Raw genomic sequence first — 15,374 nt, forward strand, 5'->3', positions numbered from 1 at the left:
TTAATGAGCATTAATAGGAAGCTTTTATCAGCCAATAAGAATGAATAGGAAATACACAAATGCTGCTTTTTTAAAATAAAAATTACAGACAATAAGTAGCACAAAATCCGGATTTCCTATAAAACCTGAAAAGGATTCACTGACAAATCTAAAATTATATCTATGTCCTTTTTTTAATAAGGACAAAAACAAAACAATCTTTAAAAAATGAAGCAGCATTACACACTGTGTACTTTGTTAACCTTATATGTGAGCAAGTTCTCATCTTCAATTGTGTTGAATAATTGTGATATGTTGATGTGAACAATATGTGGATAACAAGTTGAGGTTTTAACCCAATTATTATTATTAAACTAGGCGATAAGCCTGCCCAGAGGGAAGTCTATGTTTAACAAATACAAACCCCCAAGCTAAAGTTACAAAAAATAATAAAAGTAAAAAGTAAAACTAAAAAAAGAGAAGGGGGAGAGAGAGCGCAAAAGAGAGGTGGGGAGAGCGCAAAAGAGGGGGAGAGAGAGCAAAAGAGGGGGGAGAAAGAGCAAAAGAGAGGGGGAGAGAGCGCAAAAGAGGGGGGAGAAAGAGCACAAAAGAGAAGGGGGACAAAGCGCAAAAGAGGGGGGAGAGAGAGCGCAAAAGAGAAGGGGGGAGAGAGAGCACAAAAGAAGGGGGAGAGAAAGCAAAAGAGGGGGGAGAAAAAGCAAAAGAGAGGGGGAGAGAGCGCAAAAGAGGGGGGAGAGAGAGCGCAAAAGAGAAGGGGGAGAGAGCGCAAAAGAGAAGGGGGAGAGAGCGCAAAAGAGAAGGGGGAGAGAGAGCGCAAAAGAGGAGGAGAGAGTGTGCAAAAGAGAAGGAGGAGAGAGCGCAAAAGAGAGGGGGAGAGCGCAAAAGAGAGGAGAGAGCACAAAAGAGAGGGGGAAGAGCGCAAAAGAGAGGGGAAAGAGCACAAAAGAGGGGGGAGAGAGCGCAAAAGAGAAGGGGGAGAGAGCGCAAAAGAGATGGGGGAGAGAGCGCAAAAGAGAGGGGGAGAGAGAGCAAAAGAGGGGGGAGAAAGAGCGCAAAAGAGAAGGGGGAGAGAGCGCAAAAGAGGGGGGAGAGAGAGCGCAAAAGAGAAGTGGGGAGAGCGCAAAAGAGAGGGGGGAGAGAGCGCAAAAGAGGGGGAGAGAGAGCAAAAGAGGGGGGAGAAAGAGCAAAAGAGAGGGGGAGAGAGCGCAAAAGAGGGGGAGAAAGAGCGCAAAAGAGAAGGGGGATAGAGCGCAAAAGGGGGGAGAGAGAGCGCAAAAGAGAAGGGGGGAGAGCGCAAAAGAGAAGGGGGAGAGAAAGCAAAAGAGGGGGGAGAAAGAGCAAAACAGAGGGGGAGAGAGCGCAAAAGAAGGGGGAGAGAGAGTGCAAAAGAGAAGGGTGAGAGAGCGCAAAAGAGAAGGGGGAGAGAGAGCACAAAAGAGAAGGGGGAGAGAGTGTGCAAAAGAGAAGGGGGGGAGAGCGCAAAAGAGAGGGGAGAGCACAAAAGAGAGGGGAAAGAGCGCAAAAGAGGGGGGAGAGAGCACAAAAGAGAGGGGGAGAGCACAAAAGAGAAGGGGGAGAGAGCGCAAAAGAGAGGGGGGAGAGAGATCATCATCTCACTCCTTTATAAAGTAATGGAGTTCGCTGGAGAGGGAGACTTCACACTTTAAAAATGAAATATGCAGACAATTAGACTACCATGTTTCAGTTTATAGTATCTGACAATTGCCTCTATGTGTTGTATTCATGTGCTTTTATTTTAGGTTTAAGGGATGCCATGAAGATTAATATGAAGTACAGAGTTGAGACAGCTATATTAGTTACAGTTTACATTTATAAAGCTTTTACTTTACAGTTTTTTTTCATCCACATGAAAGACGAGCATTTATTAATATTTTATATATTGTGTCAAAATCAATAAAGTTTTTTTAATTTAAACCAGTATACCAGTATCAGTTGTCCCCTTTCTACTTATGCTCATTGGCTTATAGGTACTTCCTGCAAATGCTCAATAACCAGTAGCAGGAAGTACCACTCAACGAATAAGCTGCAATGGGAGTTACTACGAGTTAATGAGCATTAATAGGAAGCTTTTATCAGCCAATAAGAATGAATAGGAAATACACAAATGCTGCTTTTTTAAAATAAAAATTACAGACAATAAGTAGCACAAAATCCGGATTTCCTATAAAACCTGAAAAGGATTCACTGACAAATCTAAAATTATATCTATGTCCTTTTTTTAATAAGGACAAAAACAAAACAATCTTTAAAAAATGAAGCAGCATTACACACTGTGTACTTTGTTAACCTTATATGTGAGCAAGTTCTCATCTTCAATTGTGTTGAATAATTGTGATATGTTGATGTGAACAATATGTGGATAACAAGTTGAGGTTTTAACCCAATTATTATTATTAAACTAGGCGATAAGCCTGCCCAGAGGGAAGTCTATGTTTAACAAATACAAACCCCCAAGCTAAAGTTACAAAAAATAATAAAAGTAAAAAGTAAAACTAAAAAAAGAGAAGGGGGAGAGAGAGCGCAAAAGAGAGGTGGGGAGAGCGCAAAAGAGGGGGAGAGAGAGCAAAAGAGGGGGGAGAAAGAGCAAAAGAGAGGGGGAGAGAGCGCAAAAGAGGGGGGAGAAAGAGCACAAAAGAGAAGGGGGACAAAGCGCAAAAGAGGGGGGAGAGAGAGCGCAAAAGAGAAGGGGGGAGAGAGAGCACAAAAGAAGGGGGAGAGAAAGCAAAAGAGGGGGGAGAAAAAGCAAAAGAGAGGGGGAGAGAGCGCAAAAGAAGGGGGAGAGAGAGCGCAAAAGAGAAGGGGGAGAGAGCGCAAAAGAGAAGGGGGAGAGAGCGCAAAAGAGAAGGGGGAGAGAGAGCGCAAAAGAGGAGGAGAGAGTGTGCAAAAGAGAAGGAGGAGAGAGCGCAAAAGAGAGGGGGAGAGCGCAAAAGAGAGGAGAGAGCACAAAAGAGAGGGGGAAGAGCGCAAAAGAGAGGGGAAAGAGCACAAAAGAGGGGGGAGAGAGCGCAAAAGAGAAGGGGGAGAGAGCGCAAAAGAGATGGGGGAGAGAGCGCAAAAGAGAGGGGGAGAGAGAGCAAAAGAGGGGGGAGAAAGAGCGCAAAAGAGAAGGGGGAGAGAGCGCAAAAGAGGGGGGAGAGAGAGCGCAAAAGAGAAGTGGGGAGAGCGCAAAAGAGAGGGGGGAGAGAGCGCAAAAGAGGGGGAGAGAGAGCAAAAGAGGGGGGAGAAAGAGCAAAAGAGAGGGGGAGAGAGCGCAAAAGAGGGGGAGAAAGAGCGCAAAAGAGAAGGGGGATAGAGCGCAAAAGGGGGGAGAGAGAGCGCAAAAGAGAAGGGGGGAGAGCGCAAAAGAGAAGGGGGAGAGAAAGCAAAAGAGGGGGGAGAAAGAGCAAAACAGAGGGGGAGAGAGCGCAAAAGAAGGGGGAGAGAGAGTGCAAAAGAGAAGGGTGAGAGAGCGCAAAAGAGAAGGGGGAGAGAGAGCACAAAAGAGAAGGGGGAGAGAGTGTGCAAAAGAGAAGGGGGGGAGAGCGCAAAAGAGAGGGGAGAGCACAAAAGAGAGGGGAAAGAGCGCAAAAGAGGGGGGAGAGAGCACAAAAGAGAGGGGGAGAGCACAAAAGAGAAGGGGGAGAGAGCGCAAAAGAGAGGGGGGAGAGAGATCATCATCTCACTCCTTTATAAAGTAATGGAGTTCGCTGGAGAGGGAGACTTCACACTTTAAAAATGAAATATGCAGACAATTAGACTACCATGTTTCAGTTTATAGTATCTGACAATTGCCTCTATGTGTTGTATTCATGTGCTTTTATTTTAGGTTTAAGGGATGCCATGAAGATTAATATGAAGTACAGAGTTGAGACAGCTATATTAGTTACAGTTTACATTTATAAAGCTTTTACTTTACAGTTTTTTTTCATCCACATGAAAGACGAGCATTTATTAATATTTTATATATTGTGTCAAAATCAATAAAGTTTTTTTAATTTAAACCAGTATACCAGTATCAGTTGTCCCCTTTCTACTTATGCTCATTGGCTTATAGGTACTTCCTGCAAATGCTCAATAACCAGTAGCAGGAAGTACCACTCAACGAATAAGCTGCAATGGGAGTTACTACGAGTTAATGAGCATTAATAGGAAGCTTTTATCAGCCAATAAGAATGAATAGGAAATACACAAATGCTGCTTTTTTAAAATAAAAATTACAGACAATAAGTAGCACAAAATCCGGATTTCCTATAAAACCTGAAAAGGATTCACTGACAAATCTAAAATTATATCTATGTCCTTTTTTTAATAAGGACAAAAACAAAACAATCTTTAAAAAATGAAGCAGCATTACACACTGTGTACTTTGTTAACCTTATATGTGAGCAAGTTCTCATCTTCAATTGTGTTGAATAATTGTGATATGTTGATGTGAACAATATGTGGATAACAAGTTGAGGTTTTAACCCAATTATTATTATTAAACTAGGCGATAAGCCTGCCCAGAGGGAAGTCTATGTTTAACAAATACAAACCCCCAAGCTAAAGTTACAAAAAATAATAAAAGTAAAAAGTAAAACTAAAAAAAGAGAAGGGGGAGAGAGAGCGCAAAAGAAAGGTGGGGAGAGCGCAAAAGAGGGGGAGAGAGAGCAAAAGAGGGGGGAGAAAGAGCAAAAGAGAGGGGGAGAGAGCGCAAAAGAGGGGGGAGAAAGAGCACAAAAGAGAAGGGGGACAAAGCGCAAAAGAGGGGGGAGAGAGAGCGCAAAAGAGAAGGGGGGAGAGAGAGCACAAAAGAAGGGGGAGAGAAAGCAAAAGAGGGGGGAGAAAAAGCAAAAGAGAGGGGGAGAGAGCGCAAAAGAAGGGGGAGAGAGAGCGCAAAAGAGAAGGGGGAGAGAGCGCAAAAGAGAAGGGGGAGAGAGCGCAAAAGAGAAGGGGGAGAGAGAGCGCAAAAGAGGAGGAGAGAGTGTGCAAAAGAGAAGGAGGAGAGAGCGCAAAAGAGAGGGGGAGAGCGCAAAAGAGAGGAGAGAGCACAAAAGAGAGGGGGAAGAGCGCAAAAGAGAGGGGAAAGAGCACAAAAGAGGGGGGAGAGAGCGCAAAAGAGAAGGGGGAGAGAGCGCAAAAGAGATGGGGGAGAGAGCGCTAAAGAGAGGGGGAGAGAGAGCAAAAGAGGGGGGAGAAAGAGCGCAAAAGAGAAGGGGGAGAGAGCGCAAAAGAGGGGGGAGAGAGAGCGCAAAAGAGAAGTGGGGAGAGCGCAAAAGAGAGGGGGGGAGAGAGCGCAAAAGAGGGGGAGAGAGAGCAAAAGAGGGGGGAGAAAGAGCAAAAGAGAGGGGGAGAGAGCGCAAAAGAGGGGGAGAAAGAGCGCAAAAGAGAAGGGGGATAGAGCGCAAAAGGGGGGAGAGAGAGCGCAAAAGAGAAGGGGGGAGAGCGCAAAAGAGAAGGGGGAGAGAAAGCAAAAGAGGGGGGAGAAAGAGCAAAACAGAGGGGGAGAGAGCGCAAAAGAAGGGGGAGAGAGAGTGCAAAAGAGAAGGGTGAGAGAGCGCAAAAGAGAAGGGGGAGAGAGAGCACAAAAGAGAAGGGGGAGAGAGTGTGCAAAAGAGAAGGGGGGGGAGAGCGCAAAAGAGAGGGGAGAGCACAAAAGAGAGGGGAAAGAGCACAAAAGAGAGGGGGAGAGCACAAAAGAGAAGGGGGAGAGAGCGCAAAAGAGAGGGGGGGAGAGAGCGCTAAAGAGAGGGGAAGAGAGAGCAAAAGAGGGGGGAGAGAGAGAGCAAAAGAGAGGGGGGAGAGCGCAAAAGAGAGGGGGGAGAGTGCAAAAGAGAGGGGGGGGAGAGTGCAAAAGAGGGGGGAGAGAGAGCAAAAGAGGGGGGAGAGAAATCAAAAGAGAGGGGGGAGAGAAAGCAAAAGAGGGGGAGAGAGCGCAAAAGAGGGGGGAGAGAGTGCAAAAGAGGGGGGATTGAGAGCAAAAGAGAGGGGGAGAGAGCACAAAAGAGAGGGGGAGAGAGCGCAAAAGAGGGGAGAGAGCGCAAAAGAGGGGGGAGAGAAAGCAAAAGAGAGGGGGGAGAGCGCAAAAGAGGGGAGAGAGCGCAAAAGAGGGGGGAGAGAGAGCAAAAGAGGGGGGAGAGAGCGCAAAGAGGGGGGAGAGAGTGCAAAAGAGGGGGGATTGAGAGCAAAAGAGAGGGGGAGAGAGCACAAAAGAGGGGAGAGAGAGCGCACAAGAAGGGGGAGAGAGCGCAAAAGAGGGGGGAGAGAGAGCGCAAAAGAGAGGGGGAGAGAGTGCAAAAGAGGGGGGAGAGAAAGCAAAATAGGGGGAGAGAGAGCAAAATAGGGGAGAGAGAGCAAATTTTCTATTTACATTTTATATGAAGTATAACCCAATCGATATGTAAAGTATTTATTTCTTACAAATCAGTTTAAAATCTTCTTCACTGTTGCAGAATACACATTGCGATCTTTATTATAAATTAAAAAAAATAACGTACATTTTTTAATATATATTATAAACATCATTATAATGTTAATTTTCACTGTTACAGCAAAAAGCATATCGATATTGCGCTTACAAGTATGCTTATAGCATAAGTATTAACATTTGATACTTTGTATTAATTTTAAATTAATTGATAAAATCCATATTATTAATAAAATATATAAAATTTAATTTGCAGATAAATTGTTATAATGAAATAGTTTAATTATTTCAAGAGAACTTTCATAAATAAGATATTAGTCAAAATTAAAGACTCACTTGGACCGTGATCGATGTCTATTTCGATTTTGTTATGAGACTTTTAAGACAACTCAGACAGAGCATGCGCGTCTCATGAACGAGCATGGTGAAGAAAGTAGGATAATAAGGGTTTAACGCATGCGCTTAGGACTCACGTGACATTGCAATCAATGGGCTGAACCCCCCCCCCCCCGGGGGGGAAATAGAGCATTGGAGGATCAAATATCACTAGACTGTCAATCAATTTGAAAAAGGGGCGGGTGGGCGGAGGAAAGAATATTATCATCGGCATCTTAATAGGGAATAAGCAGCTTTATGTAATAAGATCTGTACAAAAACAATGAATTAAACTAGGGCTGTTTTTACATAAACTATAATATGGCGTTAATGAGTGTTGTGAACTTTACCTTCATTTTAAGAAGTTTTTTTAAGGTTTTAAAAACATTTATGTGATGCTGGTAGCTGTGACAGTAGAACTCATTATATGCATCAAGAAGTGGATAGTTATAGTTATATATATGCAGCTCCATTGATTGGTTGACCTCTCAACTAACGGTTGCAACTAGGGGTGGGTCCAAAAAAATGTTTTCATTCCCCCAATTTTCAAGTTGCGATGGATATTTATATAAATATATATTTTTTTTCTAACAACCCACACCCGCCACTTGTAACACCTTGAAACTGCCTCTTGCAGTTATTAATAATAAAAAAAAAGATGATACATTTTTTATTTTTTTTAAAAGGCATACTGCTCTAAATTTTGGGGGCAATTGGGGCACATTTTTATAATTAACCAGAGGTCTGACCTCTGGTTAATTTTCGGTGCGCAAATTGCTACCACAAGCTCACGGTAGCAATAACCAGCCACTTGTAATGGCTGGTAATTTATCACACGTCTGTAAATGGGGGAATTTGTTATTTTACTAGCACGCGATAAATTAGTGCTCCACTAGCCCTAAACATATTTTATAAGCATTATGTTGAGGCTAGTCCCCACCTCGCTCTAGTCATGGGTGCTGCCATGTTGAAATTTACCTATCACTGCATTTCAGTGCAGCTACTCTCCTTCAGATATCTTGCAGTGAAACCTAAGTTCCAAAATGGCAGCACCCATGATTAGAGGGAGGTGCATGAAATATATGCAGTGTTAGTTTGACTAATTTAGATGATGGTTTTTCTGATTGAAATGAAGCAAAAAGAAAACAAAAATCTGAACTGCCATACAGTCTTTTTGCATTAGAATTCTAGTGGCTTAGAATGGGGTCCAGTGTAAAATCTATTAAGTTAGGTGTTGAAACACAGATATGAATATCATTTTATGAAAAATGTTATGTTCTATTTTTATGTGCCACCTGGTATCTCAGCATGATTGGAACAATCTGGAGTTCTTGCTACTTCCAGCTGTTAGAAAACAAAGATGAAAGACATACACACATATATATTTTTTCTGTGTGAAAAATGTTGTAAAAATCATCCCACAAAGTTCTTTCTTTTAAGCAATAACTTTTATTACAGAGCTCACAGGTCTTAATTTGCAAATACAATATTGTCTCTGGCTATTTTTTTGTATTATTTCAATAAGATTGTGGGTCCACAAAGTATAATAATTAAAAGTGAAACGTTTAAATTGTACATGTGAAATTAAAGTAAACAAATAATCACCTTGATCACATACTTGGCAACGTGAGTAAAAACAATCATAGCCATTTTTTTTGCACATCGGACAATCATAAACCCAGCGCAGAACACAAGTTATGCACATAGATTTTTCACAGCATGTGCATTTTTTACTGGCATCAGCATTCGGTATCACAAAGGCAGCTCATGAACTTACGTGCGCAGAAGGGATATATTTTAATCCAGTTTCAGCTTGCCATACATAGGCAGGTGTAGCAACCCTTGAGCACAGAAAAAACTAGTGTGAGTCCCTGGAAGGCTTAACAAAGATCTAATGCATGCACTCACATACATTTCAGCCGCACATTTCAAACAGTTAAACCTTGCCTGGCCAGTTAATTAATCAAACTAGTATCCGCCTTCTGCAAGTGTGCAAAACCAATCACAAACAAGCACTCAGTCTATCACACTGTATAAAAATAAAATATTAAATGTGTCAGTTGTATGAAAATAAAAGTGTGGTGTATGTGTATATGGATGGATTCAATGTGTGCAATATTTTCAAATATTTCTCAGTGTCTTACTACTCCTCAATCCAATACTAACTAACTCTACAGTGTTTGCTCCTCTCTCTCTCTCTCTCTCTCTCTCTCTCTCTCTCTCTACCTCCGCTCCTGGGCCCTGTTTTGTAGCTCAATGAACAATTCAAACAAGCGCAAAATATAGCGGTTATGCATGGGTTTATATAGGGGTTTTTGACATGTCGGTTTATCAATTGGTTTCGGTTTAAATTTTTACGTGTGAATTAAGCCAAAAAACACTCCTAGGCATCTATTTATCAAGCCATCAACCGCAAATACGCTGGAATTCTGCAGCGTATTTGTGGCGAGCCTGATTCGCCTTAGTTATAAAACCCTACAGACCGGCAAAAGTAGAATTTAGTGACGTAACATACGATCCGCCGGACTCAGTCCGACACAGATCGATGCTTACATCATTACAGATGTTCCGAATGCAAGTTCGGCACAATCTGACTACTTTTGCTAGTTATCAAATAACTACCAGGTACGCTCAGCACTATTCCGGCCCAGCGTACCTGGTTTTCAATCCGCAGCCCTGGAGGCGGCGGATTCCATAGGAATCAATGGGAGTCTGAAAGCAGCGAAAACTTCTGTTCGCTGCTGCCCGATATCCCATTGATTCCTATGGGAACGTTTACACCTAACACCCTAACATGTACCCCGAGTCTAAACACCCCTAATCTGCCACCCCCTACACCGCCGCCACCTACATTATACTTATTAACCCCTAATCTGCCACCCTAATTATAGTGTAGTGTTAGGTGTAATTGTAACTTAGGTTAGGTTTTATTTTACAGGTATATTTGTATTTATTTTAACTAGGAAGTTATTAAATAGTTAATAACTATTTAATAACTATTGTACCTAGTTAAAATAAATACAAAGTTGCCTGTAAAATAAAAATAAACCCTAAGATAGCTACAATGTAACTATTAGTTATATTGTAGCTAGCTTAGGGTTTATTTTACAGGTAAGTATTTAGTTTTAAATAGGAATAATTTATTTAATAATAGTAATATTTATTTATATTTATTTAAATTATATTTAAGTTAGGGGGTGTTAGGGTTAGACTTAGGTTTAGGGGTAAATAAATTTAATATAGTGGCGGCGACGTTGGGGGCGGCAGATTAGGGGTTAATAAATTTAATGTAGGTGGCGGCGGTGTAGGGGGGGCAGATTAGGGGTTAATAAATTTAATATAGGTGGCGACGGTGTAGGGGGCGGCATATTAGGGGTTAATAAAATTAATGTAGGTGGCGGCGGTGTAGGGGCGGCAGATTAGGGCTTAATAAATATAATGTAGGTGGCAGCGGGGTAGAGGGACAGATTAGGGGTTAATAAATATAATGTAGGTGGCGGCGGTGTAGGGGGGCAGATTAGGGGTTAATAAGTATAATGTAGGTGGTGGTGGGCTCCGGGAGCGACGGTTTAGGGGTTAAACATTTAATTTAGTTGCGGCAGGGTCCATGAGCGGCGGTTTAGGGCTGAATACTTTTATTAGAGTTCCGGTGGGCTCCGGGAGCGGTGGTATAGGGGGTAAACAATATAGTATAGTGTGGGTGTTTAGTGACAGGGTACCAAGAAAGCTGTAAAAAAGCCGAAGAGCAGCGAGATCGATGACTGTTAGTTAACAACAGTCCGCTGCTCATCACACCGTACTTGGTGCGTGGCTTTTTGACAGCTTTTTTGATAATTTTGGAGAACATATTCAGGTCCGCGGCAGCGATGTTAGGCGATCTTAGGCGAGCGTATTGGTGCCGTTGAATGTATGTAAGTTGGCAGCTTGATAAATAGATGCCCTAAAGGTCAATTTATTAATGTGCAAGGGGACATGATACGATGTAGCGTATCATGTCCGCTGCACATCGATAAATGCTGACAGCATACGATGTCGGCATTTATCATTGCACCAGCAGTTCTTGTGAACTTCTGGTGCAATGCCGCCCCCTGCAGATTTGCGGCCAATCAGCCGCTAGCAGGGGGTGTCAATCAACCCGATGGTATTAGATCGGGTTGATTTCTGTCCGCAGCCTCAGAGCAGGCGGACCGCTGCTTCATAACTTCTGTTTCTGGAGACCGGAAACAGGGGGCATCAAGCTCCGTACGGAGCTTGATAAATTAACCCCTCACTCTTTATTTTTAAATTATGCATGGAATTAACTGATGTAAAATGCTGGCGACGCCAGAAATGTGTAATTGCGCACATTTCTGAACATCGCCAGTTTGACCAACTTACGCCAGTATATTATATGGCAGCGTGTGTTATGTTATTCACCCGATGTGCAAGGTGAACTTAAAGGCAACGTAGGTTTCAGCAGTTGCACTGAATCTTACGTAACTTATGTGATCGCACCCTACATGGCTAGGTATGTAATTTGCATCAAAAGTGAAAAAGCAATCAAATGGAATTTATTAAATGTATATTCTTGAACATGTTTAAATATGCATTGCAAAATAATAATAAAAAAAACTTTTTAATGTACCTTACTTTTGTATATAAGAATAACAAGAATATAAAACCTTAACCTAATACATTCTGCACAGTGACTGCTTAATCAGTGCAGAAGCTGACTGATATCTGTCCCTAATTGGCTACAGCAAGGGGCGGTAAAATAAACATACTCAAAAGCATTTTTGATGGTGTATATTCTTCATAACAATAGGGTGTATCTTTAAATTTAAAGTAATGCAACATTTTCATAAAGATGGACACTTTTCTATGCTTAAATTGTATACAGACCTTGTTCAATGCAGTGCTTAGCTGCTGATGTATACTATGCAAATATGAGAACTTATTACTTCTGTGTCTCTTTAAATCCCATGGCTGGTCTCTAGCAATTTCAGTCTGTATTATAATCAAAGTTTATTTGGACCGAAAGCTAGGCTAAGTAGAAGATTCCATAGAAACACATATCTGAACATTTAAAAAAAAAAAACAAATGAAGATCTTGTTTGCTACAAGTGTTTTTCAATGACAAATTTTCAATTTCTCTCCAATTATCCGTCTCCTTGTCCTCAGTATAGAAGAGGACAAAAAAAAAATTAAGACTATTTTAAAACTACTGGTCACAAATCCAGAAGTATTCTAGTACTTTAAAAAAAGATATGTCCAGCAATTAAATAGATATTTAGTTCCAAAAAGAGAATTTTATATAATCAATTACATACATTGCTTGGGGCATATAAGCAAACTAAGCCTAGTTTAAAAAATCATTGAATGGCATCATAATAGGAGATCTGAATAGATTTCTGAATAAAACTTGGTGCATTGGTAGGAACTGAACAATCCTGGATATATATATATACTAGCTTGGCTTGTGTGGATTTTGTGATTTGTAAAAAATATGGAATAACATGACGACTTGCAATGACGTGTGCCCTCACGTATGTGCCCATTGTTATTATTATTCTGTTTACAATTATTTAATATTAAATTGTAATTATATATTATGACTCAACTGTCAGATGTGAAAAAAGTATTAAAGGGACACTAAACACAAATTTTTTCTTTAATGGTTCAGATAGAGCATGCAATTTTAAGCAACTTTCTAATTTACTCCTATTATCAATTTTGCTTTGTTCTCTTGCTATCTTTATTTAAAAAGCAGGAATGTGATGTATTGGAGCCGGCCCATTTTTGGTTGAGAACCTGGGTTATACTTGCTTATTGGTGGGTAAATGTAAACCTCCAATAAGCAAGCGCTATCCATGGTGCTGAACCTAAAATGGGCTAGCTGCTAAGAGTTACATTCCTGCTTTTAAAATAAAGATAGCAAGAGAATGAAGAACAATTTATAATTGGAGTTTTTTTTTTTCTAACATCTTTGGTTTTTGGGATATAGGTATCCTTATAAATCACCCCCCCCCCCCTTTTCAACCCCTTAAGTGTATTTTCGGGAAATGGTAAAATATGTGTTTCTTTATTTTTAAAGAAGAATCTAAATAGCAATTTTCACGTCTGTAACATCTTCAGTTTTCAGATATAGGTATATTCATAAATCACCCCCCTTAAGTGTTTTTTTTTTGGAAAATGGTAAAATACTTTTTTCTTTATTTCTAAAGGAGAATCTAAATAACAATTTTCATGTCTGTAACATCTTTGGTTTTTGAGATATAGGAATCCTCATAAATGACCCCTCCCCCTTTTTACCCCCTTAAGAGGATTTTCGGGCAATGGTAAAACACGTGTTTCTTTATTTTTTAAAGGAGCATATAAATAAAAACATCTTCGGTTTTTGAGATATAGGTATCCTTAAAACTCACCCCCACTTTTTACCCCCCTTAAGTGGATTTTCATGAAATGGTAAAACACATGTTTCTTTATTTTTATAGGAGAATCTGAATAGCAATTTTCATGTCTGTAACATCTTTGGTTTTTGAGATATAGTTATCCTCATAAATAACTCCTCCACTTTTCACCCCCCGTAAGTGGATTTTTGGGAAATGGTAAAACACGTTTCTTTATTTTTAAAGGAGAATCTAAATACCAATTTTCACATCTGTAACATCTTTCGTTTTTGAGATATAGGTATCCTCATAAATCACCCCCCCCTTTTTACTCCCTTTAAGGGGATTTTCGGGAAATGGTAAAACACATTCGGCTAGATTACGAGTTGTGCGTTAAGGTTAAAAAAGCAGCGTTAGGAGGTCCTAACGCTGATTTTTTACGCCCGCTGGTATTACAAATCTTGCAGGTTTAGGGGCACCGCACACTTCTTTGGCCTTACCGCAAAACGACTTACGTAAACTTCGTAAAGTCTTTTTTCTATAGGACTTCCATAGCGCTGATATTACGAGTATGTCCTGGGAGGCCAAAAAGTGAGCGATACACCCTACCCCGTCAAGAGTCTTAACGCATTTAAAAGTCAGTAGTTAAGAGTTTTATGGTACAATGCCGTAGCATAAAACTCATAACTAAAGTGCTAAAAAGCACACAAACACCCATAAACTGCCTATTAACCCCTAAACCAAGGCCCTCCCGCATCGCAAACACTATTATAAAATTTTTAACCCCTAATCTGCTGCTCCAGACATCGCTGCAACTGTAATAAACATATTAACCCCTAAACCGCCGCACTCCTGCCTAGCAAACACTAGTTAAATATTATTAACCCCTTATCTGCCATCCCTAACATCGCCGCCACCTACCTACATTCATTAACCCCTAATCTGCCGCCCCCAACGTCGCCGCCACTATACTAAATGTATTAACCCCTAAACCTAAGTCTAACCCTAACCCTAACACCCCCTAACTTAAATATAATTACAATAAATCTAAATAAAAATTAATATTACTACCTAAATAATTCCTATTTAAAACTAAATACTTACCTATAAAATAAACCCTTAGGTAGCTACAATATAACTAATAGTTACATTGTAGCTAGCTTAGGGTTTATTTTTATTTTACAGGCAAGTTTGTATTTATTTTAACTAGGTAGAATAGTTATTAAATAGTTATTAACTATTTAATAACTACCTAGATAAAATAAATACAAAAGTACCTGTAAAATAAAACCTAACCTAAGTTACAATAACACCTTACCTAACCCTACAATTAAATAAATTAAATTAAATTAGCTAAAGTACAAAAAAAAGCAAACACTAAATTACAGAAAATAATTAACAAATTACAAGATATTTAAACTAATTACACCTAATCTAATAGCCCTATCAAAATAAAAAAGCTGGGCATTGCCCCAAAGTAATCAGCTCTTTTACCTGTAAAAAAAAATACAAACAACCCCCCCAACAGTAAAACCCACCACCAACACAACCAACCCCCCAAATAAAATACTATCTAAAAAAAAACTAAGCTCCCCATTGCCCTGAAAAGGGCATTTGGATGGGCATTGCCCTTAAAAGGGCAGTTAGCACTTTTGCGGCCCAAAGCCCCTGAAGATCCCCTGAAGATCGACTTACTGTTCTGAAGACCGGGTACAAAGATAAAAGTACAGTACAATACAATATAAAAGACAGCAAAGTTTAACAAACAAATACAGGGGGAACTGAGGGCCCTGTTCCCATGGGAACTTACAATCTAGATGGTTAGGAGGGTGAGAAACAGGAGGTGGGGACTGCAAAGGTGGGAATGATGTTAGTGTGGAGTTAGATGAGGGCAGCTATTAGACAAGTGGAATTTATTTTTTACTGATTTGGAGATAGGCTTCCCTGAACAAAAAGGTCTTTAGGGAGCGTTTAAAGGAGGAAAGGTTAGGGGAAAGTCTGACAGCTCGAGCAAGTGCATTCCAGATGGTTGGTGCCGCACAAGAGAAGTCCTGTAGTCTAGCATGGGAGGAGGTGATGGTAGAAGATGGAAGGAGCAGGTCATTGTTGGATCCTAGGTCACGGGCAGGAGTATATTTGTTGATGAGTGAGGACAAGTGGGAGGGGGGCTGCATTGGTAAGGGCTTTGTATGTCAGAGTAAGAATTTTGAATTTAATTCTGTTGT

The sequence above is a fragment of the Bombina bombina genome, chromosome 3 (assembly GCF_027579735.1).
Source record: "Bombina bombina isolate aBomBom1 chromosome 3, aBomBom1.pri, whole genome shotgun sequence".
NCBI lineage: Eukaryota > Metazoa > Chordata > Amphibia > Anura > Bombinatoridae > Bombina > Bombina bombina.